The sequence below is a fragment of the Macrobrachium rosenbergii genome, chromosome 43 (assembly GCF_040412425.1).
Source record: "Macrobrachium rosenbergii isolate ZJJX-2024 chromosome 43, ASM4041242v1, whole genome shotgun sequence".
Classification (NCBI taxonomy): Eukaryota; Metazoa; Arthropoda; class Malacostraca; order Decapoda; family Palaemonidae; genus Macrobrachium; species Macrobrachium rosenbergii.
In genome coordinates this window covers 51,561,625-51,579,124 of record NC_089783.1, presented here as the reverse complement: position 1 = coordinate 51,579,124, position 17,500 = coordinate 51,561,625, and the positions used below count along the sequence as shown (strand labels likewise).

At 36.1% G+C, this 17,500-nt stretch overlaps 2 long non-coding RNA genes across 3 annotated transcripts; one reads left to right on the top strand and one right to left on the bottom strand.

Moving 5' to 3' along the window:
* Positions 1 to 8,097: 8,097 nt before the first annotated feature.
* Positions 8,098 to 10,037, bottom strand: LOC136828534 (uncharacterized). The gene is made up of 3 exons (XR_010850094.1): positions 9,497 to 10,037; positions 8,847 to 8,975; positions 8,098 to 8,389 (listed from the first exon to the last, which is right to left on the bottom strand). It is a non-coding gene; the product is annotated as an uncharacterized lncRNA (long non-coding RNA).
* Positions 10,038 to 12,209: 2,172 nt separating this feature from the next.
* On the top strand, positions 12,210 to 13,548 carry LOC136828533 (uncharacterized). Of its 2 annotated transcripts, none has more exons than XR_010850093.1 (3): positions 12,210 to 12,360; positions 12,579 to 12,702; positions 13,213 to 13,548. It is a non-coding gene; the product is annotated as an uncharacterized lncRNA (long non-coding RNA). The 2 variants fall into 2 exon arrangements; XR_010850092.1 differs by having other exon boundaries at positions 12,212 to 12,360; positions 12,579 to 12,698.
* The last annotated feature ends 3,952 nt before the right edge of the window (positions 13,549 to 17,500 follow it).

The following is a 17,500-nucleotide window of genomic DNA, read 5'->3' as shown; positions in this document are numbered from 1 at the left end:
AATATGAAACTTTTGCCCCACTAAACAAAGTGTATTATCCAGGGAAAATAATCCTTCTACTTACTGATCCTTATAATACTCATATAATTGACATGAAAACTTTATACAATGATTATCATAACCTTTGTTAGTTTGGGCCTCCCAGGGGGTTGGAATATAATCACTAGTAAAAAGAATTTCTCAAGTCCGCATTAAAAATGTTTTTTATTCGTCCTACTCTTTCCTACCTACTTCCTTTGCCAATTTTCTTTCCACTGACATTTACTACTTTATATAAACGCTGATTGGCACTCATTTAAAGCAGATTAACTCTGAGGATGTAGTGCTGTTCAGTGAGCTCCGTAATTGAGTTTAAATCTCTCTTTTTTTCTTTTTTCTTAAATCTTCAGCTGAAAACCCTTATGAACAGAGACAACAGTCTATATACCCAATAGGGCTCCATGGGGAAATTCAGCCCGCCGAAAGAGACAAGTCTGAGGAAAAGGTGATAAGTAAATAAGTATGAGAAAATAGAAAATGAAACTGATACACCTGAAATTCAGATGTCAGCAGAGAGCAGAAGATTCCATAACTGCACAAGGCAAACTATTCAACGTCTTAGTTGCAGGTAAAATCAAACAAAATAAAACTCCTAGCAAACTGAGTAGAATTAAATCGCATACTAGAAAACGACACACTTCAGCAGCAGCCTGCCTAGTACTGACAGCAAAAGCATCTGCAAACATCCTCTGCACTCTTCTCTAAGTCAGGTACAGAAGAGTGCAGAGGATGTTTGTAGCTGCAGTACTTTTTATGCAACAAACTTAATGAATTCACTGTACGTCCACGCCACAAGTAAACACTAAGAGTTGGCAAAATAAACCTGACCGATGACATAGCTCTATCCTAGAGTCTGAGAACAGAGTCAGCACCTAGAGACCACAATGGAGAACAACACACCAAACGAGGAAGGAGATTGGAGTTAAAATGACTTAGATGTAATAGCTTCCGTACGATGCAACGTTTTGAAAAACAAAAAGCAATATTACATATATTCTTCTCAAAAGTTACATCTAAAGCATATGAAAAGAGTTCCTGACATTCAAAACTTTACCATTTAAATGGAAATCATATATATATAAAATATATATATATATATATATATATATATATATATATATATATATATATATATATATATATATATATATATATATCGTGTTAGGCTTCAGTAAATGGAATGGTTTTGATTCCAGATTCTTGAATTTCCTTAGTACTACAAGTTTTCAAAGACGTGCAGTCTTCTTCACCCCATCTCACTAAAGCCAAACACGAGAAGTATGAATATATATACACAACAAAATTGTGTGGTTATCTGGATGGGGGAAGGAGAAGAGGAAAGGGTTATGGCTCTGAAACCTACCCTATTATCTAAGTTGGGTCAACTGATGTCCATGTACCAAATTTTGTCTAGCTCGGTCAAGCGGTTACCGCATAAGTTACAAAGGGAAGGAGGAAGGAGGAAGGGGGATGGGGGAAGAGGAAGGGGAGGAGGGTATGGTTTTGAAACCTACCCTATTGTCTAAGTTGGGTCAAATGATGGCTACATGCCAAATTTTTTTTAGATCGGTCAAGCGGTTCGGATTTCTATAATGCACAAACATACAAATAAATATTCACTTTTATATATATATATATATATATATATATATATATATATATATATATATATATATATAGATATATAAGACTGTACTAGCCAGCCTTTGAAAGGACCTTAATAGTATCTCTACGGGCGGCTGGTGCCACTCTCAGCCTAAAACCTCCAAACATAATACTCTATCTGTTCTTTTCAGAATTCACTCATTAGAAACTGGCTTCAAATATATTGCATTTACTCTTTCCAGAAAGTTAACGTTATAGAAACGGCTTGAAAAAATCTGTGTTGTTCATTAAACAAATACAAATACATATATATTATAAAATATATATATATATATATATATATATATATATATATATATATATATATATATATATATATATATATATATATATATATATACTGAATCATTAAACTCAAATGCAATATATTTAAGATATAAGATATATATAATATATATATATATATATATATATATATATATATATATATATATATATATATATATATATATATATATATATATTGAATTTGAGCTTTCAAGACCTCAATATTTTGCAAGAACGCAGTCCTGTCTGACTGAACGAAATACTTCGCAACTTCTGACAGAACCTTACCTGATAGAAACTTGCCTCAAGACTCTCCTTCAGTGAAGCCTGTTGTGATAAAGCAGACGATTCGACAGTTTTTAACCAGTTAAGGATGAGGATGCCGTTAAAGATGAAAAAGACGCAGAAGAAGAGCCGCACGTCCCTCGTCCTGATGCATGGGGTGACCTGGAGGGCGTCGGAGTCCTTGTTGAATGTCATAGTATACACTCCAAAGGCGTTGTTAGGTTCGCGATCGTTCGCACCTGCCGATCAAGATCAGAGTGCTGAGAGACATTGTTTAGTCAGTTCGAAAACAGTGTTATATAGATATTCCGGTCTCGTATGTAGGGAAATATGCATCTTCATCATATATTTTTCGGGAGGCCTGTTCGTTTTTGAGGCTTTCTGTACGCAGTGTTTAAATATATATTTTTTTTAAGCTTTCTAAGAATTATGGTTACACATAGACGCGAGAGTTCATTAGGATGTTTTAGTATAAAATCTATAAAGTATCAATCTATGTCGCTTAGGCTTTACTGTAATAAATTCCTTAGAAAGTAACTTTAATTCTACGTAGAGAAGGAATGCAGATTTTTTTCAAAAGACGTTCAAGTTGCATCCCCTGAACACTTCAGCAGCTGGAGGAAATATGAACCCATCATAACTTTAACCCTTTATATTCAAATATAGTACGTTCACAACCTACCTGCAGTGCTTGAATACTGATTTCCAGTGTAACGCCAATGTAACGTTATCACGAGACTGTGGGCGCCAGGAGACTCCATCTGTTGATAAAGTGTTCAGATAAATAAGCCAGAAAGTGAAGAGAGCTGAATGGAAGGATAAACACACATCTAAGATCGTTCGATATTCATTAAGAAAATACATAGGCATTAGAACCTCCCATCTTAGCTCAGTTTAAAAATTCTTAGTTAAATTAGCAGAAAACGAAAAGAGTTATAAATCAAAGTGGACAAAATTATTTTGTGATTATTCCAAATTTTTCTAAGGCACAATCATTCTCAAACTGGATGACAAGAGAAAGTCTTCAAGTTAACTAAACAGTTTTCTTTAAAACTTTTAGTTTCTTACGATATTTTCCTTTATTTCCTTAGTAGGTCAAAACCCCAAGACATGTAAAGAGATATTGCGAAGAAGTTTATACCCAACATAACTGAGAAATACAACTACAAAAATGTACCTAACATGATCATGCCATAAAAAACGGCATATTTTAAAATGCAAGAAATCATCATTAATATAAAGATAGAGGAATAAATAAAAAAAAATAAAACATAACAGTCGTTTAGTTTTGCTTGCAGCTACTGCTCTAAACTGGACAAGAAGCGAGAAATAGAAAGTCTGATCCACAAATGCAGAGATTTTAATAAACAAACTTAATGAACATTGCACCCTAAAGTACTTAAGATTACTCCAAGTTTGCCCCCCCCAAAAATATAGGTAAAAATTGCATTTTTATCCGCCATCTTCGCCTTAGATCAAGGCTGGAAGATTAATTCCAAAAATAATCAAGTCAAAACAACATAAATGAAAATTCGAATATGGATGACCAAGAATACAAGAAATGATGTATTTGATTACCAATAAATCTTTCAGCTATTCTTCCCGTTAATTAAGCCAGTATAATTCTTATAGCTGCCGTTTTCCGTAGGCTGGTAACCAGAAATTATAACAACTTGAAAAAGTGTTCATTTCTTCATTTGAACTGCAAGTACGTGTTGTGAATTTTCGCCTATCACGAGAGTTGTAATTGTAGGTTATTGAACTGCATTGCCTCACTGACGACATACTTGGGAAACATCTTTCTGACAGGAATGAAACTGGTGCAAAATGCAAACGTACACAGCTATGGAAAAATGGTGTGATTTTTCATCTGAACTGCCTTGAATATCGTCGTCGACTGTAAACTGAACAGTTGCCAGACTCTAAAACAGTGGTTTTCAACCTGTGGGCCATGGACATTTCTGAAGGGGCCCATGCCACGGACATCTTCAAAATAGTATTTAAAAATGAAAAATCATTTACAGTAACTGCAGGCCAGTGCTTTCTTTCATAAATGAAAATGTATAACTTATAAAGTGTTCTGAAAAGTAATTCCATAAATGAAAATGTAAAACTAATAAAGTGCTCTGAAAATGCTCTATGATAATTCTATTATCATCATTACACAATTCTGAAGGACAGTGGGCCATGGGAATTTAGGGATGCCAAAAATGGGCCATGGGCACAAAAAGGTTGAAAACCACTGGTCTGAGACAACAGACAGAGGCCAAGTCGACCAAAGCTGCAACTGGTACAAGTTTTCTGGCATTTAAAGACTATAAGAGAAAAATTAGATTTACTGACTTGTAAGAGCTTACGAGCAAATTAAAATTGATAAGTACTGGAGGATGATTCGCTAAGAGCACCCATTATTTTAGCGCCTTCTCCCAACAGACAAATATCGGTCAGAGAAAAAGTTCCGAAATCCGTTAAGGTTTAGAAAGATGAAGTTCCTGCTCAAAAGTTAGTTGACTTCCTTACGGCAGTGCTCATCATCAGTAATGAAGTTTTTCAAAGTTTAACCGTTTTTGCAACTAACTTCCCTTCCCCCACCTTCTGAACAATTGTACTGAAAGTTTAGGTCTAGAGTCATAAGTAACACCCTTTTCCAAAGTGGTATCGATTAACATTGACTAACCAAGTAAAATTCACTTGTTCGTTTGGCTGACATATAACTTCCTACCGCCTCCGGGCTTCTCTAATTCCTGTAACCATCCCTCATAGCCTAATTTACGATTTCCTTCTGTAGAAAAAAACCTTCTTCTAGCTGTTAATCAGCTCAGTGGTCTGGTTAAACTAAGATATACTTAACTTTTCCCCCGCCATTTTTTCCCCCTGGAATAGGGATATGTTTCTGAGAGTCTATTCCCTTGGGTCTTAGTACTGTACAGCTTGAGTGACAGTGTTCTGAGACTTAATGGTCGTATACTTTATGCTACTATATTACCGCGCCAGGCCCGATAGCCGAGTCGTGTAACTTAACAAATATTTATAATTTTGTTGAACATTTTTTGTTTGCCACTTTCCTCTTATTTGACTAAAATCCTCTTCTCTAAACTCTTCCTCTTTTTCACATATTCAAATACGTTCAAGTTTATTAAGCAAATGGTGTTTTAGCTTTGTACTGCAAGCATGCAAGTATGCGATACAGTGTCATTATTAACTGCTATAAAAGTCTTGTAAACTGTGCACAGTTTAGCTTGAACCAAGAAAGTGAATCTACGAAGATTTCATATCGAGTATTGCTGTCTTTATCACATTCATTAATATTTTCTGAGATACTTATTGATGTTTGAATTGCAGTAGAATAGTTGCTCGCCCATTCTTTTTCACCTATGCTCTTTGACACTTTGTAAAACACCTTTCTCCTCATATGCTAGCATCTCCCAGAAATCTTGGAATTCCAGATATCCCTTTACCCACCTGTTGCCAAATTAACAACTCAAAGTCAAATGCATGTATGCTGAAAACCTTAACTCTACTGTCTGTATGTAAGTACCTGGGAAAAATCTAAAATGATTTTGAGCCGACATCCCAAAACTCCTGGAAGTCTAGGATTGATAAACAGAACGCCATTTCAGTCTTAAATCTTGAGTCCAACTTCTCTAACGGTTATTTCTGTGCAGCTGCGGAGTTTTCTCAAAATTTCACCTCAAGATCCTTGTACGACATTTTATTCATTTTCAGGATCCCTTTGTCTTGTTGCCCAAACACTCCTGCCCAGTCTTCCCATTGCCCTAAGCGTTGATTGACTGAAAACGCCAACAACTTAGCCCTGTCCACACTAGCGGGCACTGCGCGACGGGCAAACACTGTTCCAAACCCGTTCCAAATGACCGACCGAGAATGGAGCCAGAACGATGCGATTGTCAGGTAACACTGCTTCAGAAGCGAGAGAATATAAACAGCTCCACGGACCTTTTCTAACCTCAAATTAAATAAGAATTTGCTCCAGGAGGTCTTTCACACTACACTGAATCCCTTATCCACCCATTCAAGTGTACTGTTCCATGATTGGACGGCTGCTGGTGTCGAGTTTGGAAAAACTCCCAATATCAGTCGACGTTTCAGATCACCCATGCGATGGGTACTAGCAAATGTTTCTATACTGGCCACATCTACATGTCATTTTCAGTGTTTTATAATTTTTAAATGACTGAATAATTTATATATATATAATATATTATATATATATATATATATATATATATATATATATATATATATATATATATATTTTATATATTTATATTTATATATTTATATTTATATATTTATATATATATTTATATATATATATTTATATATATTTATATATATTTATATATATTTATAATAATATATATATTTATATGTTATATGAATTTGTGTATGCGATATATGTATGTATACGTGCACTATATATTACCTATATATATCCCTTCCTGTTCTAGAGACGCAGTTATTTTTTGTCTTCAGATTATGGAATAACGTGGTTAAGACCTGACATGAAAATTTGGCTATAACGTCAGGCACTGGGCCACTTTCAACCTTTAGCAATTGAGACAGTTAAAAGAGGAAGTTGGAGTGGTTGGACAGCATACTGGAAGAAAGGATGTGGGAATCAAGCTTAATATAAAAGGCTAAAAAAAGTGGTTGCAATTAGGGAACGAAGGGACGTTGCAAACAATCTTTAGTAAAAGAGCGTCACCTTATTCCTTGTTTTTGTAATTTTTGTTTCCTTTCCTTTACAGCAACGTAGCTCTTTCATTTACCTGTAATTGCTGTAAGCTTTCTTTTGTACGTTCAAGCTCAATGTATATTTTTGCTCCACAGTAGTCTAGTTTCGAGTTCAAGGATCAGGAATAATACGCGACAGTTTGATGAAAAATTGTCACACCTGAACGTAACGAAGGTTGACGATATATGATATATGATTTTTACCATTGCTATTTTTATTACTTTTTCTATTTAATTTCACTAGAAAATATGAGCGTTAGTATACAATAGCTCGACCATTCACCTCTGTCGTTACAAGACAAAAAGGCTTTCATTGCTGTTACCACACCATTTTCTTAAAACATACGGGCAGCGTGTAAAGGAATACTTTGAGAACTGTACAACAGATGCTTAGCAGCAGAATTAAGCTAACCCTAATTGTCGAGCGGGTTAAGCAGAAACGCATTTTACCTTTAGTACCTGATGCACAAAAAGCCGTGCTCAAAAGAATCTGCAGTATTGATGTCCGTGCTTAAATCTTTGAAAGTCTGCAAAGAATCCCTATGCCAATTTTCAGTTACCTTGTTTCGTACTATAACGCTACTCTCGTGACAAGGCCAGCAACGTTTAACATCAATTTTTTGCTATACAATATTACTATTTTCCAGGGTTACCATTCTGCTCAAATTACTATTGGATATTCGAGGGCAATTTTTTTTCGCAAGATGAAAAGTTCTTGGTAAAAGCAGATTTCTCCTTTCTTAGAGGGTTTAATGCATCATTAAAAAAAAAAAAACACGCACCAGTTTAGTTCATTAGCTCAATCCCAACTACACTAACGGAACAGCATTACTGAACTTCGCACTGACAGGTTCACGAAGAATAACCAGCCTTCAAGTTAGTGACTTACATCAGATTTACAATCCTTATATTGCTCAGTTACTTAACATGACTTAACACTAAGATTCGTGTTTAAATTGCCAGTTTTTAATTTGGCTTAAATATAAAGTTGAACATTTACGTGAATTTATTAATCAACACCAATTAAGTAAAAAGAACCGTTTTAGTGCTATACTATTAAGAATTAAGGAGAGCTGAACAACCTTGACTTATGTACAATTTTATTAATTTTCGCCAGCTCTAGCTATTGAACACCTACACAACTTTCAAGGAAAAAATAAAAACCATGCTGTCAAATGCTGATGCGGCTACAATATCGTTATCCAAATTACACCAATTACCTTAAACTGGCATTACAATATACTTCGTCAGAACCATCAGGAACCTTCATAGATAGCTTGCGAGAGAAGCGCTCAAATACTGTTCCTGTCTTCGTACCGCTTGGAATGCAAAACTGATAATCCTTAAGGAAAAGGAGTTCATTCTTCCTGTAGACCTGAAAATATTAGAATTATTAGGATTCATCCTAAAACGAAAGGTTTTTGGGGTATTAAGAAACTTGCTTTTGCTTAACCTTAACTATGAAAGGTGCTAAATGTAAAAGAAATTGCTTAACCTTAACTATGAAAAGTGCTAAATGCACAAGAAACAGTACACATTCCGAATACTAAAAATTATTAAAATCAGAAAGGCTATACAACATTTCGCACTTTACAAATTTACCTACATCCAAATTTATCCGTTAAACTAAGAAATCTTTAATGCAAAAAAAAAAAAAAAAAAAAAAATATATATACACCAGTGTAAGACACCAGTCTTACACTGGATTTCTCCCAAGAACATTTTATAGCAGGTCTTACGACCCACCATAAGATGTTAGAGGGAGTAACCTCCACCCGGTTAGGGGCGCCGCCCCTAAAGGGGTGGAGGATTTAATATAGATTTCAACATACCTTTAACTTCCATTTGCTTTCCAACCTGCACTAGTCGAGAATTCTAATCAAAACCGTAACACCAGGTACCTCAAACGTGGAATTTCAACAATAGCATTATACTCTTGAAAACTGTAGACGCCAGAGATCCTGAAAAAAAATAAAGCCACTTAGTAACTATAGCAAAAATTGTGAAGTTTTTAAAAAGCTCAAACTACCCGCAAAACCATATATATAGCTTAGTATAGTCCACTAATACAAGTACGTGGCTTCAATAGAAGAAATTTACCAAAATCTCACGTTTAAACAAAACTTGAAACCAAAGAACAAAATGTTAAACCTCTGCATTTAATCTATGGTCAACTAATACAAATACGTTGCAGATTAAACAAAATTAAATGTTAGGTAAATGTTGTGATGGACACTTTAAGAAAAAAAAATTAAGATTTAAAGTTTAAAGTGAGGCACTGAGGAACATTGTTACAGGAAATTTCATGTGATATTGTAACTAGAGACCATGTATATTGTACATTGAAAATTTAAACAAAAAATATATAAATCCGTAGTGTTAAGGAATTTTACCAACATCCACCCTCACGTTAAAATCAAACCTTGAAACCACAGAAAAATAAAATGAAAAAATACTGAACCTACACATTCAGTCAACTTACAAAACGAAGCAGTCGCTGCTCACGGAATTCAACAGATAAAACGCAAACCAACTGACTTCATGTAACCCATTACAGCAAATTACAAAAACACACCAAGATAACTATCGCCTTTCCGTGACGCCGTAAATGAAAATCCGGTTGAAAGATGTGTCCCAGACTCCCAGGTACGGTCGCCAGGCAAGGACGATGGAAGCGAGAACTGGCAGGCAGACAAAATTCTCAGCCGCGGACTCTCAAAACACAGTCAGCCAGGAACGCTCTCTGGCCTCTTCGGGACGTTCTTGGTTTAATTTCATAATTTTGTCGCGTGGTTCTTCTGTAATACTGCCTCTTCATCTTTTTAGTAAATGGGCACAGAGACATTTTGATAATTTTTCCTTATATTTACACTCTTGAGTTTTTTCATTGTGGGTTAAGTCTTATACCAGGAAAAAAATACGTGCGGTCAGTATTAAAAATCACGATGCACCTTTGTAAGTTAACAGTATTTAATGACTGTGATCAATATCAGTTTTCTGGGACGCTGTTGAATTTTTTTTTTATAATGGCCCTGATGATATATATATATATATATATATATATATATATATATATATATATATATATATATATACATATATATATACATATATATATATATATATATATATATATATATATATATATATATATATATATAGAGATAGAGAGAGAGAGAGATATATATATATATATATATATATATATATAGAGAGAGAGAGAGAGAGAGAGAGAGAGAGAGAGAGAGAGTATTTATTTCTATGTACAGGTTACCATGCAATTATTAAAGTAAATATTGCATTGACGACGTCGTCTTTCTTATACAGTAACCTACTAGTGCAGTATTAGCACCACTAGTCACGGTTCTCTCTAGTACTGTGTACCATTGCATCAGAATTGTTAGCAGCTTCAGTCCGGCCAGTAATGTCATTACCGTAGCATTACATCTGAAGTGACAGTATTGTTTTAGCCAGTAATCTCTATCGCTGTGCCATTACGTAGCAGATCACTGTGAGTGGTAACTGTCCTTTAGGGTTAAATTCCTGAAAGTTTGCGCCTTTTCTGCTTCTCTCTCTCTCTCTCTCTCTCTCTCTCTCTCTCTCTCTCTCTCTCTCTCCTCACTAGTTACGATCCACAAGGGTCGACAAACAATAAGGTACTGACTTGCTGAAAACTTTGTGCCTTGTCGTCTTCTTTCTTCTTCTTCTTCTTCTTCTTCTTCTTCTTCTTCTTCTTCTTCTTCTTCTTCTTCTCCTCGCACCAGTTACGACCCACAAGAGTCTATAAACAATAAGGTACGAAAGAAAAGTCACATTTCACCTTCTTCTCAAAGGCATCGGTTGTTATGAAGCGAATAGTCTAAATGGTTATAAACGAGGTTACAGATCGATAGAGGCGAATGCTTTCGGATACTGGATCTGGAAAAACGGAAATACTTGAAATACTGAGACGCAATTGTAATAACCGGAATGCCCCCTTCACGAATTCTTCGCACTTTTTGGATACGCTTGTCACTGGAAAGCCTGTACTGAGATCCAAACGTGTCCTCGTTCTGATACTCCAGAGGCGGGTTCGAACCTGCTATGGTCGTTCAAATTTCTTCATATCCTTCCACTTGGATCTCAGGTTTTGTAGCAATAAGCCTATCCAGAAGTGTGAAGAATTCTGGCATTAAGGGGGCAATGCGGTTATTACAATTACGTAAGCATCTGGTGAAAAGTCACCAGTAGATTCTGCAGATAGACATTTAAAATATATAAGATCAGTCTTCAGCGTAAATATATATTACTCATCCAAGGATGAGAATCACCAAAGTAAATGACTATAATGAAAAACAGAACGTTCATACATTATTCAAATGTATGGAAATGTACGAAAGCCGAGCCGAGTTGCTGCTGAATGTTGATTCTTCACGACATGTAAATATTGCTTTCACTCCATCATTACTAGTCCTATCTGTACTGGAGTAGTGTAGTGTTTTGGTATATGGCAGTTATATTTATCACTTCATAAGTTCATATTCTCCTTTATTCTGGTCCCGCATCTCAGTGGCAGCTGGGTAGAATTAGTCAAAACTTCAAATTACCTGCGTTCAATAACTCTGTGAACTTTATTCATAGTTGTTAGTCAACTCATGTGGATCGTATACCTAGGGTGAAGGGAGGAGGCGAAATAGACAAGAAGGCGTAACCCACGAGATTGTTCATTGTTCAGTAATCCGTTTGAACTAGGGGGAAGGGTTGGGGGTGTTGTCTCGACGAGGGTGAAATTATTCATTAGATATTCATGAATCTTTAAAATCTCGCTCCAATAAAATACAATAATAATATTAGGAACTTATTACTGATCACCTCCATTATTTAAAAATCTAGCAACTGCATGGCAGCTTATATAGCCTTTGGAAACGGATACGACCTTCCCCACCCTCCTCTCTCTCTCTCTCTCTCTCTCTCTCCGACTATGAGTAAGTACTTTCTTCTTTAGTACGAGTGAATAGACTAAGAAATAAAACTAACAGCGCAATTATACGTAAAATATAATCCGAACGTTTCTGCTCCCATTTTAGAATAATATTAACAGACAATACAACAGAAGCACTGCGCAACAAAATTAAATACTTTACCGAAGGCGCGAGAGAGGCTAGCGAGCTTTCCCGCCTGATTTGAGCGTCCGTGGTTGAGTGTCTTGACTGACTTGGTCTGCTGTAGCTTTCACCGTCCTTGCCCGGCTACCATACTGGGATTTACCTTTCGACACAAGTTGCTTTTATGGTTAAGTTTATCAGCTGCGATTGTTACACAATCTTGACTCTTCTGTGAGAGAACGTTTGTGTTGTGAGTTTTAAGGTGGGTGTTGTTCACTGTAGTATTGGTGTAATAATTTTTTGTAGTCAGAATTTGTAGGGTTTTTTTATATTAGAATTTAAATCGGGATTTTAAATTCCCTTTTATGATCTTGATATAGAAATGGATTGAAATTGGGATTTTAAATTCCCGTTCATGTGTTGCGAGGATGATTACGCCAGTGTAGTTTTCTTTAACTACCATTTTTTTTTTTTTTTCAGGGCCCATGCATTTTACCAGGTTTGAAGACTTGGCTGTTTATCAGACGTCTTATATCAAGGTATATGGTGTAACTGCTCGTGAAGGTTCTTGACCCTTTCCTGTTTATAGGAAAGCATATGGTATGTGAGTAGTCCTGTTGTCCTTGTAATATCTAAACCCTCCATCCCTTTAGGGGCGGGGCCCTTAAAGGGGTGGGGGTTACGCTCGTGAACCTCTTATAGTGGGTCGGAAGACCTGCTATAAAGTGTTCTCGAGTTTAAGAAATTTAAAAAATTTAAAGTAAGTTTAACTGACAAGTGATAGTTTCTTCTAAATTAATTTTTAATGATAGTCAATTTCAACCGGTGTTGTGGTAATGTTTTCTTTCTTTTCCCGTCGAAAACTGTTTTAATCAGTCAATTAATTCAACTGGCGTCGAAGTGGTAAAATAAAAACCTAAATTCAGTTTTAATGCCGGTTGTTTTGTATAGTTGACTCTCCATTTGAAGAGTGCTGAGTTTGCCAAAATATCTGTAAAACTTTGTAATGTTACCCTAAGTTTTATGCTAATTCTTCAACTGGCGTCAATTCTATTAACGGTTGTTTTGAAGCCGATCTCTTAATTTTGTAATCCTAAAGCTTAGCATTTTTCAGGTGTTCCAGGTTGAAGGAAGTTAGCGTTAGATTCTTCTGTGAAATATTTAAGCTAGTGTTTCCTGCCTCAAGGATAATATTCGTAAACGCCACGGAGACAGGAACTGCATTTGAATGCTTACCTGAATTTGAAGGTGCTGGTGGTCTTGTATTGACTCTAGCTTAATGAAACTAAGATAATTTTCTAACTAGTAAATGTAGTCCATCTTGTGAGTCGAGATGTATTATCAAATCGTTCCTTAGCTATACGATGGAAGTTTGTTTTTTAAGGGCTGAAGCTGGATAGCTGTAGAAGCCAAATCTTGCTATAAAGACTGAATAAAATTATCTTAAAACCTTGGGTGTTAAACTAATTCCTTAAGTTCCTTGATTTATTGGACGTGTGGTTAGGTTTTTCTATAAATCCCTTTGACTAGATTTTATAGACTAATTAAAACTGAGAATGAAAAAACTAATGCTACCAGAATTATGGATAATTGTTAATGATAAAAATTATAACTTGTGTTCATGGTACATTAAAGCTTCAAAATTACAGTAATTGTTGGTAATTGTTGGTACTATCTTCCAGCGCCTGACCTGAAAATAGCTAAGCACTGGTAACATTAAAAACGGCCATGACTACATTACAGTAGTAGTGATTCATGTGAACAAATTAAGGAGAAAGGAGGTTGTGTAATGAGTTGCGCTATCTTTTCTAGTGGAATGATTATTTCAGAATGATTGTACTCTAGGTGCTTAAAAACCAAATGGGCTTAGGTGTTTAATTAAAGCTTGTTTAAATACTAAAGGGCTTACCTTATCTGGAAGTGTCACGTGATAGTTGAAACAAATAGAAAATTGAAACGGGAAATAATCATTCCTTAAACACTTCTCGAAATATTCAGTTGTACAGTCTATTCTGGTGTATCGTAAACTACCGATCGGGTAGCTGTACCAAACTAGTGCTTGTTAAATATGGAACAGACGTCCACGGGGCATTCTTTGTAGATCGGCAGACAAAAATCTCTGTATATTTTCGCTCTTAATCTAGACGGAAGCTAGGTCTCATAAGTTTGCGTAATTAAATAATGCTAAGATTACTTTAACAATTTTGGAAGGAGATTACTTGGAACAATTTTGGAAGATTACTTTAACAATTTTGTGGAATGGGTGTTATATGTCTGATCGTCATTATACAAAGGAATACCGAGAACCTATTTAACTATTTATGATGATAACAGCACCACCCCTTCCATTGAAAAGAGAATGACAATATAAATAGGCCATAGTTCAACTTAGTGAAAAACAGCTACGAGATATCGACTTAACCACCTCAGAATTAGTTTAGTAATAGGAGCTTGGGCAGAGTATGGTTGGTGTGGAATGAGGGTCCCATATTCTTTTAGAGCCATGGCTTAAAATTGTTACGTCACAGTCGAGGGGTATGTTTTATCACTTATAAATTATTCCTGATCCCTGAACCCAACACCCGAAGCAAAAACTCTAAGACCCTGTCCACACTAGCGGGCATGCCCGTCGGGCACTTCCAGCTGTTTATATTTTCTCTCGCTTCTGAAGCAGTGTTACCAGACAATCGCATCGTGCTGGATCCATACTCGGTCGGTCAGTATAGTGGAACGGTTATGGGAACAGTGTTTGCCCGTCGGGTAGTGCCCGCTAGTGTGGACAGGGCCTAAGAGCCTTTACATCGTAATATTCGACTCGAATGCACAAAATCAGCCTAACTGCAGTTGCTAGGAAACTCTCTGGAGCTTTGTTGGTTAAGGGAAGAGAAAAGTGCAGTCCAGGTATACAGAAACTCGGGTGTAAAGAAATGCTCATACCACGTAATTCCATCATCTGAAAACACTAACAGCAAGCTTGTTATAAAAAATATACGTTCCTAGCACAGGAAGGAGTTGAAACTACCAGTTACAGCAAGCACACAATGTTGTGGATAGGAAAAGGAAAGAGTTTTAGGAAAAGGAAATAACAGGTCTCACACAACTGTGTTATGCCTCCAAGGATTTTTAACACGTTTGTGCGTGAGTTGATAGAAAGAGAGAATGGTGAGGATATTCAGATGCAAGTTATATAAGAAAAGTGGACTTGAAGGTTTAAGGCGTGGCTGAAGGTAACGAGAAGCTACAAAGGCAGGTGAAAGAGTTTGAAAGTGTGTGTATGAGGGGCAAGATATTGAGAATGCCAGCAAAATGTATGATGATAAATGTAAGGTGAGTAATAGATTGGTCGGTGACTATAAATACTTAACTCGTATAGTTATATGGGAGTGAAAACGCATTGGTAACATAACAGCAACAGCAGTGATAACTCAAACATACAATCCACAAATCATTCTTAAGGGCAAAATAAATCATGGTTATAAGACCTTGTGCTCTTTTGTCGCCTGTGAGATGGTGGTCAATTTTTATAAAAAAATAAAAAAAGATAAGAATGAACCAGACAATGCTTTAGCACAGTTCATCATTTTGTTAAATTGTAACTTGTCACAATCATGGCAATACACACAATCATTTTGACACACGAGAAAGATGGTAAAATTTTGCAGTCTTTGGGATCACATTAATTCACGGATGAAAACAGAAGTTTAGAGAAATATATATTATTTATGATTCTTGGGTATTAGAACAATGCCATTAAATTATACTGTGTCACGGTAACGAGGTTTTAAAACATTAGACCTAGGCTGTTTTAAAAATTGTATGATTAACATGTGTGAAATATGAAGATTCTCGTGTCATATTCATTTGCTATGTTTGACTTGCGTCATATCAGTAAGAAATGTTTAGAAAGTAAGGGCTTATACAAACATGTAATTTACTTCTTTAAAATTGGTCTCAAGCTTCAAGCTTTACTTGTGCTAAAAAGAGATATTAAAGTCACACATAAAAGTTTTAAAGAAACCAGAGCACATTGTTAAAGAAAACGGAGAGAATTGTAAAGCTAGTACTAAACACGGCGAACAGTGTAGATGAATCACCGCTTAGCCGTGCTTAGTACTAGCCCTCATGTGGAATTGGAGTTCGGACCGGAAAGGGTTGGCCATTCTTTACACGGGGATCATTGGGTTCGCTGTTCTTGACATATATTCGTCCGGCCGTGTACTTTACATTCACCATACGGTGTTTAGTACTAGCACCTAATTTATCATAATCGAATGAAATTCTGTCCATCCCTAAAGCTTTCACTTTACTATAGAGCTTGACTGGAAGTTTGAAAGATAAAAACTGAAAATTACAAATAAACGTAAACCTTGGATTTACCGTAATAATAATAATAAAATATAGTTTCGCTGCTTTGCGAAATATAAACTAACGAATAAAATGAGCCAATTTACGTTTCCGGAAGCTCAGATGAAAACTAAGGAATAAGTTAGCGATTAAAAAGTAGATCCGCTGTTTTCTTTCCAGGTAACTCGTTCCTCGTTATTTAGTTTTTCTTTGTATCATCACTTTGTTAAATACAAATTTTAAAAAAATAACTTGTGAACAAGGAAATCTGAAAACAATTCGAGTTCATATAAAGACCTCATGAACTGAGATGAGGCAGAAGCAGAATCGTCAGGGAGGTGATTTGTCTACAGTCCCGATAATGCCAAATTCGATGAAAAGCGGTAAAAGGGGTGGGGGCGGGGAGAAGAAAGAAACAGGGAATAAAGTCCCTGAACAAACAACACAATCCTTGCCAGTGGAGCGGAAGAATCGGAAGAGAGAAGAGCCAATTCTCCGCAACAAAAGGCGGTACGAAATGGCAAGGGGGGAACCTGGCGGAAAATTCGTCCCTTGGAGCTTCCAGACGTCTTCTCAAAGCATCAGATGACTTACATATCGAGTCCTCCTTTTTACCGGGATCGATCGATTACACCCGAACATCTGCCTTGTCTTTTTAATCTCCTTTTACCTGCCATTCCGTAACGATTTCTAAATTTTCCAGCCAGATTTATAGAAAGTGAAATATACGCCAATTTTTTCCCCCCTTGTGTTTCTGTGGGACAGCTTTCATTATCCACTTTCGTTCTAGAAGGATTGGTATGTTTTCCGTAAGACTTTCAAACACTTTCCTGTGTGAACACGACAGACATTATTACCATCCTCCTGTCTCTCTCTCTTCTGTGTGTGTTTCACCACAGTAGAATTTACTTCCCCGTCATTTGCACCAAGAGCATGTCATAGGACAATGAGCTACTTTGAAATCCATACCCTAAAAGTTTCTCCAATGTCACATTTATAGCATCTGTGCCAGAACCTTTGTTTCCTTGCCAAAGATGTGAAAAGACGCTGTGTATTTT